Below are 11,458 nucleotides of genomic sequence, written 5' to 3' on the forward strand. Positions count from 1 at the left end.
AGTCTTTACCTGTGGAATTCCTGTACATGCATCTGGTTAGTGAAAAGAGTTTTTTATTCTTAATAATCTGTTCAGTTAGTTATATGTGCAGCAATGAGAAGGAAACGGCAAAAGACATAAAAGAGAGGTTTACACACATTACCCAAATTCTTATGCCCTTTGCCTGAAAGATCAAAATATAAATGGAAAGATAACACATATTTTACTTATTCTTATTTATCTTACTTATTCTCTGGGAAAATAAATAAGTCACAATAAACAAATAAATAAGTCAAATAAGATGGTATTAGTCAAATTGAATGCTCCATTACTATGGAGATAGACATTGTGTTGTGAAACATGGGAGACCTTGTCAAGGGAAAAGTATGGGCTAGCTCTTTTTTAAAAAAATATATATATATATATAATTTACTTTTATTTTTAAATTTTATTTTATAAAGTAGTTCACGGTATTTGATTACATTTAATATTCAAGCACCAATCCCACCACTATTATACCTTTCCACCGCTGTATTTCAGATGTTTCCATTTCAAACCCCAAACCCTGCCCCCAAAGCAGAACTGATGTAATTTATTTTGTACTGCTTGTTATGAACAATCTGCTAAAAAGGATAAAAAAATGTTTTCTTAGAGTAAAGTATGTCAAGGTTGTTGTATTTCACTCAGGAGCCAGTAAGCCCTTCTGTAAGAGATTAGTAATTTGTTGTTAAAAGTTGAGCTTTGTATATATATATATATATATATACAGAGAGAGAGAGAGAGAGAGAGAGAGAGTCCAGGAATAAATTCACTCAAGGATGAGGCTCCTCCAAGTGTGTAGTGAGAGGCCATGAGCATGGTGGCGTTTGAATTCTGGAGGTCTTCAGCTGCCAGGGCCTCCTCCAGTTTGCCCTGAATGAAACAGCCTATTGCGGCATCTGGAGGCATGGCTATAACATATTCTTCTGTGCTCTCTTCTGAGAGATTTATTGTTGAATTTCTGGATTATGGGCACTAATGAAATTATATGGCAGCAGCCAGAGGCGACTCTGATTACCAAGCTGTCAGAAACAGGGCGAGATGGGGTTCCTGTTTTTGACATTCTTGGTACCATTGAACCTGGAGTTCTCAGTCAGAAGTTACATGAGCTAGCTCTTGGAAATGGATATTATTCAGATTAAAAAGAAAATAAATTATATGCAATCAGAGAAAATACAATTGGAAGACCAAATCAGGAAGGCGCCACTACAAATTAAGAGTTAGAGTGAAAGAAAGGCCGAAGAGAGAGTGTGATCAGATAATTGGCCAGTTCAAAGTGAAGCTCAGGACTTTGGGACATTTTCCATTATGCAGAAAATTGCAGCTTCTGTCTAAGAAAAAAGCAGAATACATACATAGATTTGCTCTGCTTTGCTTTTGGTTTTAGGAAGATTTGGGAACATGTATTAAATCAAATATCAAAACAAAATTCATGCAAATATTCCTTTGGATGTCAATATTACATGTTGGATATTTTTCTGAGAGTAAATTTCAATATCTATAGAAAAGAACTAAAAAACAAGCAAAACCAAAAACTTTCTTTTCCGGTCCATTTTCTACAAGACTGTTTCTGCAAAACTGATTTAGTCATTTCACGCACAAATTACACTTATTACACTTAGTAGCATTCCCTTCAGGCTCATCTATGTTGTCACAAAGGACAATATTTCCTTTCTTCTGGTTTCAATATGTATAGAAAAGAACTAGAAAATAAGCAAAACCAAAAGATTTCTTTTCTGGCCTATCTTCTACAAGACTGTTTCTGCAAAATCAATTTAGTCATTTCATGCACAAATTACACTTATTACACTTAGTAACATTTCTTTCAGGCTCATCTATGTTGTCACAAAGGACAATATTTCCTTTCTTCTTATGGTTGAACAATGCATTATACAGTATATGAATTAACACTAGAACCTACTGCATAGCATTATAACAATTAAATTATAATGTCTGGGATATGGTAATAATTCTCTAAGTATTAGTCATAACTATTACCTATTTGCTCATAATCATTAAAAATAAAGGGCAGTGCCATATCAAGTAACAGCAATTTATTTCACAGGTATTTATACCAGAAATACAAGGAAAAACTTGGGCGAACACATAATAAACTAGTGAGACTGGAAAGATAACAGAACAGGCAAGAGCAGCATGCAGAAATCCTAAATTCAATATCCAGCACTAGTGGGCATGCTGTTGGGGGGCTCCCAGATGTCTAAGCATATCGCTGAACCTGAACATAGAGTCACCTGACCTGCAAAACACTGCCAGAATCTTTCCAGGGGTGGATTCCAAAGGAGCACCAAAAACACTGCTGGGAAGCTGGAAACTCCTAAAGTTCCAGAAAAATTCAGACTGAAAGTACCAACAAAATTCATCATAAAATCATTAGATTGGTCAGATTTGGCACACCCCCTTTTGCCAAACCAAAGGGGAGAGAGTGATTGTTTAAAACTAATCCTAATTTATTCTAATTGGATTCATCGCCTCCCAACAGGTGGATAAAAGGATAACATCCAAGTTCTATTGGCAAGGAAAGAAAGGAGGAATAGATGATATGTTAGAAATCAAATCTCTAGACATACCTTCTACAATTTTTATTTCTCCAGAATCTGATGACATACAAAGAAAATATTTGAAGATTAAGTTAATAAACTAAAACAAAATACCTTTGTAAAATATTATGAGCATATTATTTATACCAAAATTACTCAAGAACTATGAAATATTCTATTTTGTGGACTACTGGAAAGTAACATGCAACAAAGTTATTTCATAATTATTTCAATAAATAAAGGAAGTGTTATGAATCTGATATCCTTAGAAGTTAAAAAATAAAATATAATTGTTTGACCAATTAGAGATGATTACTGGTGAGAAACATTTACAAGGAAAGTAAAGAGAATTGTGCCACATGAACCTTAACAATTGCCTTTAATTTAGCATCAATGTTGAAGCTTATTTTCTGTGCTTGTGGTTTTAAGATCTTAATTGTGTTAGACAATTTATCAAATTATAGTGCAGTTTGTCCTTAAAACTGGTCTCCTCCCCTTCTTGAGAATAAAGACAGATCATATCTTAGATCTCTACTTCAGTGGCATAAGGTATACTCTGAAAACTATGTGCCCAAGGTCTAACTACCAAAGCAGCTTGCTCTGCAGACAATACTGCTCTGTCCCAACTATTTAGTATCTGAGCGATAGCACAGCGGGTAGGGTGTTTGCCTTGCAAGCAGCCAACATGGCCGACTGGAGTTCAATTCCTCCGCCCCGCTCGGAGAGCCCGGCAAGCTACTCAAAGTATCTCGCCCACTCAGCAAAGCCTGGCAAGCTACCCGTGACGTATTCAATACGCCAAACACAGTAACAACAAGTCTCACAATGGAGACATTACTGGGCCCGCTCCAGCAAATCGATGAAAAACGGGAGGACAGTAACACTCAAAACCACTATTCCACACATCCTGCTTTGCCACCTAAAACTCAACTTGATCCACTACAATATGTACAGTACAATCCAGCAATAAGAGAAGGTTGAATTGTCTATCTGCTCCCTATTTCATAAGAGTTTATTCTGTCCAAGATATCGATTTTTCCTGGTCATTGCTAAATCGAGCTGAATGTTTTTCCAACATTGCAAGAACCAACATTATCAAGTCCTACCCATTTGGGACTCTAGTACCAGCCAGATCAATACTCCCTTTCTCTGCTCCCTCTCTCAGGTTCAGAGATGCCCAGAACCAACCTAGCAACAGCTTCTTCCTCAGAGGTCTGATATAACTCTGCAGAGGGTGGCTTCCAGGATTCTAAACTTTAGTAACTCCATATAGATACTGTGTTCCCTCAGCCATCCCTGCTGCCTACAATAGTTAGTACCTTAGCCATTACTTTTGGTAATTAGGTTGCAATCTTATACATGGTTAACAATTTTTATACTGAAATGCTCTGATGAAATTTTTGGTTCCTGTATGATACAGTTCACAAGTTGCCCCAATATGTTCACAATCACAAAATCACAAATCATCCTGTTATTCATCAATTGCCTCGAGCAGGCCCCAGTAACGTCTCTTTCATCCTAGCCCTGAGATTATATTCAAGGCTCTTTAGGAGAATGAGACCCATCATTGTTACTGGTATTTGGCATATTGGGTACGCCACAGGAAGTTTGCCAGACTCTGCCGTGTGGGCAGGCTACATTCGATAGCCTGCCAGTTTGTCCAAAGTAGGAATGAGATAATAAGATGTCATAATAAGATGTCGGACCCGGAACCCGTGTGGCTTTGTCCCTCTGCCAGTACCTTCATGTGTGCAGAGAGTGGTCTCAGCATGGTGGTGGCTGGTCCTGGCGGTCTTTAGCTGCCGGAGCCCTGGTCGGGGCGGGGAGGAAAGCTCGACCCGCTCCCCTCCAAGGGGTCCCGGCGAGGGACACCCAGGCGCGGGGGCAGGAGACTGCATAATCTCCTGTCCCAATATGTTAACCTCTGGTATTAAGTATGTGCCAAGTTAGCTACTTCATTGATGCCCCATTCCAAAGAAATATTGTTTTGATATTATGGTTTTTAGGAACTCTGGACCTATCAGGTCTTGGGAAAGAAACAGAAAGCTCACCTCTAAGAATTATTAGTCTTTTCACTATACAAGAAAAGCTGGGCTGGAGTGATAGCACAGCGGGTAGGGCATTTGCCTTGTACACAGCCAACATGGGCGACCCGAGTTCAATTCCTCCGCCCCTCTCGGAGAGCCTGGCAAGGTACCGAGAGTATCTCGCCCTCACGGCAAAGCCTGGCAAGCTACCCGTGACGTATTCGATATGCCAAACACTGTAACAACAACATCACGATGGAGATGTTACTGGGCCTGCTCGAGCAAATCGATGAACAACAGGAGGACTGTGACCGTGAGAAAAGCTGGCTAAAACTTGCACTATCAACTGTCAACTCTCAACTGTCCTCCCGTTGTTCATTGATTTGCTCGAGCGGGTCCAGTAACGTCTCCATTGTGAGACTTGTTGTTACTGTGTTTGGCATATCGAATACCTCACGGGTAGCTTGCGAGGCTTTGCCTTGTTGGGCGAGATACTCTTGGTAGTTTGCTGGGCTCTCCAAGAGGGGCTGAGGCATCAAACTCGGGTCGGCCTGATGGACCACGTGCAAGGCAAATTCCCTACCCACTGTGCTATCGCTCCAGCCCTGACAAAGAAAAATGCAAATAAATACCTGAGTCCTTGCTGAAAGGGTTGTTTGGCAACCAGCTATCATTATTTAAACATGTCCTTTGGGTCATAGCCCTCCTCAACCCTACTGCACCACTTCCATGAAAAGGCAATCTACTCCACAAAAGGAATTCCAGTCACTGCGGAGCCCTCCCTCTTGCTTCAATCCAGTAGTGTTTGCAATTACTTAGAGTCTGGTCTCCCCAGCAGCTTCTCAGCCTCTTTGGCACCTTTGTCCAGCTCAGAAGATTGGCATGTGAGATGCACTGTGCATCTGAAAGTAGATACCATAAATTCAACTTGCTGAGAATTTTACTTAAAATGGATCACAGATCACGGTCCTCCCGTTGTTCATCGATTTGCTCGAGTGGGCCCAGTAACGTCTCTATCATGAGGCTTGTTGTTACTGTGTTTGGCATATCGAATACATCACGGGTAGCTTGCCAGGCTCTGCCGTGAGGGCGAGATACTCTCGCTAGCTTGCCGGGCTCTCTGAGAGAGGCGGAGGATTCGAACCCAGCTCGGCTGGGCTGGCTGCATGCAAGACAAATGTCCTACCCGCTGTGCTATCGCTCCAGCCCTTACTTAAAACAAGTTCTGAAATCAATAGGCATATTGAATATAATATCCAACAGTGTACAAGCAATAATGTGTGGTTATCTTAAATCAAACAATAGCCAAATAGTTCTGTTTTATCAACTCTCTTCTTCCAAGGATACCGAGGCAGATAGAGGTTACAGAATTTGCTCAGCTTGCTTTGCTCAGCTTGCTAGCATTAGGATCTAATCCCAGTTTATCCTAATCTTCCTGTTGGAGTCTTGGTGTCATGTGAGACCTTGACAGTGAACAGTCTCTAACGTTCTTTTTTTTTTTTTTGTCTTTTGGGTCACACTCAGAGATGCTCAGGGATTACTCCTGGTTTTGCACTCATGAATTACTCCTGGGAGTGCTTGGGGGACCATATGGGATGCTGGGGATCAAACCTGCGTCGGCCGTGTGCAAGGCAAACACCCTACCCGCTGTACTATCACTCCAGCCCTTTAATGTTTTTATAGTTGTTAAGATCCAGTGCAATCCAAGGCTTTCATTTCTATACTTGATTTTATTTAAAGCAAGGCTTAAATTTCTGTGAGCATTAAAAAAAACTGAAAATAAAATGCTATCAAGAGAAGAATAGCTTAAGAGTAGACTTTTACATGGAACCCACACAATTTGACTTGAACCGGCTAGCTCTAGGAGAACTAATGTCACTTTACCAGGTGCTGCCACCAGTTCTTGAAACTGGTGCAAAGGATTTGACGAGCTCTCGCACAAGGCAAAAAATAGAAAGGAAGTATGACTGATTCAACACTGGTTTTTGATTTGTATTAAGTAGGACTCAGCAAGCAGAATTTTGCCAATCTTGAAAAAAATGACAAAAATAAAAATTTTTGGAAATAATTTGACATGTCAAGGAATAATCTGGAAGCATATTATCCAGGAATAATAAATTGTATATTGATTCAAATATACAAATGTATTGAATATTTCATTCTAACCAGAAAATCTAAGAAACTACTTCAATTAAAAGTAATAGCTGACCATATAGCTTGCCTGGTGTCAGGAACTATTCTAATGGCTTTACATATAACTCACAAAGTCTTCAAATAAATTATTTCCTATTTTAAAGTCATGAAAACTGCATCAGAGATGTAGTGTAATTTATCAGTCTCACAGGTAATGAGAGGTGAAATCTTTGATCAAACTCCAAATGTTATGCTATAGCGTCTTACATGCTCTGAAGCCTATATTTAGATTTTAGCAAAAGTAGTCTTGCACTCATCCATTGTTTATTTCAGCCTTAGCCATTTTATTTTCAAATGTCTCTTATAATCTAGCAGACAGTACCAAGTTTTGTCTGCTTCAACTTTGATATAGAAGTGTACTATTTCCTCTCCAAAAAAGAATCTTTTCCAAAGAAAGATACTGTGAAACAATGCATATTTTATCAAAAATTCACCTAAGAAATGGAAAGGGGATTTACACCAAATATAGCAGACAAACTGTGGTTTTTAATGAAATGTCTTAAAAAGACCTAAAAATTTCTGAAAACTCTAAACTTTTATTCTGGTAACTTGAAAAGATAGCTATTAGTATAAATAACATAAAGTTGACTTATGATATTTTAATTTTAATTAGGGAGGTAACTAGCATTGTTATATAAGATTTTAATTTGCATGAAATATACAAAGAATCTCTCCCTTCCCTATGGCTTTCTCCAGAAAATAGAGGATGATTCATATATTTTTATCTTTCCCCACCATGAGATTCAACAAAGTTCTCTCAGTAATAAGGCTGAACCTTTTTAGAAAGTAGAAAAAAGTTGGTAGAAGGTGAAAAACTAATGCCATGCTTTGTTGGAGCCAGTTTGTATCTATTTGCATGAACCCATTGCTGAGCTTTTAGGAGTTTTGAAAATAGTCTTATAGATGCTGCTAAAACCTAACAGATATAAATTCTCAAATAAGTTGCACTAAAGTGAAAATAATGAATATTCAAAACTGATCACTTCTTATTTGTGTTATTATATTTTTTTGTGTAAACTTGAAGAATTTTTCCTGAAAAATGAAATACTGAGAGTCCTACTTTATATCTCTTGGCATGTCTGTGTTCAATGATGTTATGTTAGTTGTTTAAAATGCTACAGTGGGAATAATTCGTCAAAGAAATTTTCAGCAGAAATTTGAGGTCTTTATTTTCTAGTGAGCATATTGTTATATATATTCACTATTATATCACGTCACAGTTAATAGATTAGACACACAGAAAATTCATACATACTTGAACTCAAATATGTCTATATACACACGTTTAGACTATATTACTTACATACATGCTGCATGTATACATGCATTTTTAAACATGTGTATTAGCCTTTTTATTATAGAAAACTACTTTCTTTAATAAAAATTTGTGTAAATTTCATCATAACTTTTGTATATAATATGTATATCCTATTGGAATACAGAAAACATGATTTCAACAATGCATGCAAATTAAAACTTAAACAACCCACTAAAATGGCCACTTCACAGACATCTATATAGAAAAGAAACTAATAATACGTACCATGTAGAAGTAGTACAAATGCCCCTTTTGAAGTGTTGGGGAAAACGTTCAGCCAGCACAAATCTCAGGAGCACCTTTATATATTTTGAATTACAGGTGGTCAGCATAAACATTCCCCAATAACACAAAGCCCTTAGAAACCTCCAAATAAGAAAAATAGTAGTTTAAATTGCAGAGTAGATTAACAATTGCTCCCTGAGAGACTAAGACCTAGCAAATTGTAAAGCTTATCAACCAGAGAACCTTGAGTGATTTTTGTGGCAATTTTCCCCAGTGCCAGCTGAAGAGACAGATTAGGTTTCTTTAAAATGCAATGTGCTGTGCACAGAGACATTTCATTATAATGCAATTGAAAATATACAATGCTATAGTTTGAGACCTCAAAAATAGGAAGTGTTCTGCTCATGTTTTATTCCAAGTAGCCCATAAATTCTACAGAAATCATTGCAACTGCAAAATAGAAAAAGTTTCCCTGAAAGAATACACTTTGTAGATATTTACTGAGTCACTGGGGACATACTACGTGTAACATACTGTCCCAGCTTGGAGTACAAAAAAGGTCAGAAAATCTAATTGCCCTGTGCTAGTATTATACCTTCATCAAAACTCTATGGAGAGAGACTTGTTCACTTCAAAAAGAAACCATGTGCAGTTGACAAGAAAAAATTGGAGAGTTTTGATTAGGACACTCTAAGTCTCACTAGATCACGGTAACCATTTCTATTGCTACCATCCAATGGCACTCTGGAAAATGCCATCATCCTAGCTGTATGTTTTATTAGAGGCTTCATTCTTGGGCTCCCAACGTTTTATCTCTTTCAGATTGACCTCCCAGGCCAACAAAGTCAATACACCCAGTGAGAGATTTCTCTCAGACAAATCCAAGCTGTTAGGATTAGTATCCACAAAGGCATGGGATTGTCTGTGCCACTAGTCAGATTCCCCAAGATCAGAGTCAACTTTCCTGCAGTAGGTTCTGTGTGATACTTATAGACAGTATTAGAACCTTCTCAGTCCTTCAGAAAAGTCACACCATTAAAGTCACAACATTAAAGGTCAGAAAAATAGAAGATAGCACATCTGGGATATCCTTTGACAATAAACCTCTCTCATCCCTAAGTATCAGTTTTGTATGTTGAGGACTTCTGAACACTTGAGGATTGGGGATTGGCTACGTTGAAGGTTCAAACACATTTTAAGGACTAAGATAGAGAATGTTTATGTTATTCTCCAAGAGAACTACAAGGTTATATGCTGTGCCAACGAAGGCACTTGTCCTTTTTTATTCCCTCTAATGTGTACTATCTCACCAAGCTAGACGGTATCATATATAATTAAGGTAGTTATCTGAGGTATGATAAATATGTACCCAAATTTAATAGTGTTGGGATAATTAAGTTTTACTGGAGTAAAGCTTTACAGAGCCATAGTTGGTCTGGAACTTAAAGTATGAATTATGAAAGCTGGGTGAGAAAGGCATATATGGACAAAATAGTCCAAGAGGAAAAGATGAATAAATATTTTAAAGGTGAGCCTGTTACCTGGATAATAGACTTCATAATTCACTGATGGCTAGAAACAAGGGAGCTGCTAAAAGAAAATGAGATGAAAGCCAATCTTTGGATCTTTGGCTGAGTTTTTAGTGTTCTGAGTTTGATCTATTATGGAACAAAAAGGAGCCATCTAAATAATAAAATCAGTAGGAACAGTGTGTTTCAATGTGTATTTTAGAGAGGAAATGAATGCCTGAACCAAGGATGGACAAGTGGGAGGCTGGAGGCAAGAATTTGAAGCTGTTCTGTGTCTAGCAGACATCGCATCATACTGAGGATAGGGGCAGGGAACCAAAAGGACAGAAAAGATATTCTCCAATAATATTGCAGAACAAGGTTAGAAAACAGAGAAGAACTTTAGGTACGGTGAAATGGGGAGGGGAAAGGCAGACATTCTGCTGAGCTTTGCAGCTCCAGTCTGGATGAAAGCTGTGCTATTACTTGCATTAAGAAACATCCAAAAAGGAGAGTTGAAATAGGGTTGCAAAGAATGGGTTTGTGTTGAAGCTAATGAGTGTGTCATGTCTGCAGGACATTCAAATGGTAAAGTACTTTCTATGTTGACTTTTTTTTAAAAGTAAATGCTTTTATTTGCCTCTTGGCTCAAAATGGTAATAACTATGCTCAAATGCTCTGTGACATTTCTCATCACAGACATTCAGTTACAAAACATCAGCCACTACCACATTTCTGCCATCAATAAGAAGCGATAGCTCACAGCATATACCATTTTATTTTACATAAAATACGTGCACTTATTTATATACTGATATAATGAATGAGGCACTATAAATGATTGTATATGCAAAACCTGGAATTCAAAGTTGGTGATCGCTTTAGAAAATACTTCTTATTTCGTACCATATACCAAATAGAAACATAGAAAAAAATAAAGAAAGCAAAATGTACAATTTATTTTATGTAGTTCTGGATGTTAGGATGAGAAAATTTTGTCTATTTTTAAATGTAAAAAGCATTTTATATCCTTTCCTTTCATAAAAAAGTTAATAAAAATATTTAGAAAGAATAAAGATATTAAATTTTTAAGTAAACATGACAGAAATAAAACTGTTATTTGTATGTATATATATATATATACTTATATATATAACTATAAGAAAAACAAACATCCCAAAATGAATAAAGTTAATATACAATATTTAATCTTACTTAAAGAAAGAATTTTCATAATTTTTATGATATATGAGAAGACCTAATGTTAGTATGTTTGTAATTAACTAATGCTCTCAAATTTAGCTTGCAACAGCATAAATGGTTCTTTTTTTACATAAAGTAAAATGCAACATTTATCAAATCTATGTTTGCCTCAGTTATCAATATTTAGAGCTGATTCAAAATGCAGAAATTTGTACTCTTTAACATGAAGTGTTTATATTTAATGTGTAAAGCTATATATGAAGATTTATATATTTCAAAACTGTATATGCTGTTTACAGTCATGAAAAAGTGGTAAAGAAGGATAAACCTAAGTGTTTAGTATTTCATAATTATCAAGACTGGAATCAACATAAAAGTCTGGGTGTAAGAGATAGTTGCACCTTTTAA

The sequence above is a fragment of the Sorex fumeus genome, unplaced genomic scaffold (genome assembly GCF_029834395.1).
Source record: "Sorex fumeus unplaced genomic scaffold, SorFum_2.1 ptg000055l, whole genome shotgun sequence".
NCBI lineage: Eukaryota > Metazoa > Chordata > Mammalia > Eulipotyphla > Soricidae > Sorex > Sorex fumeus.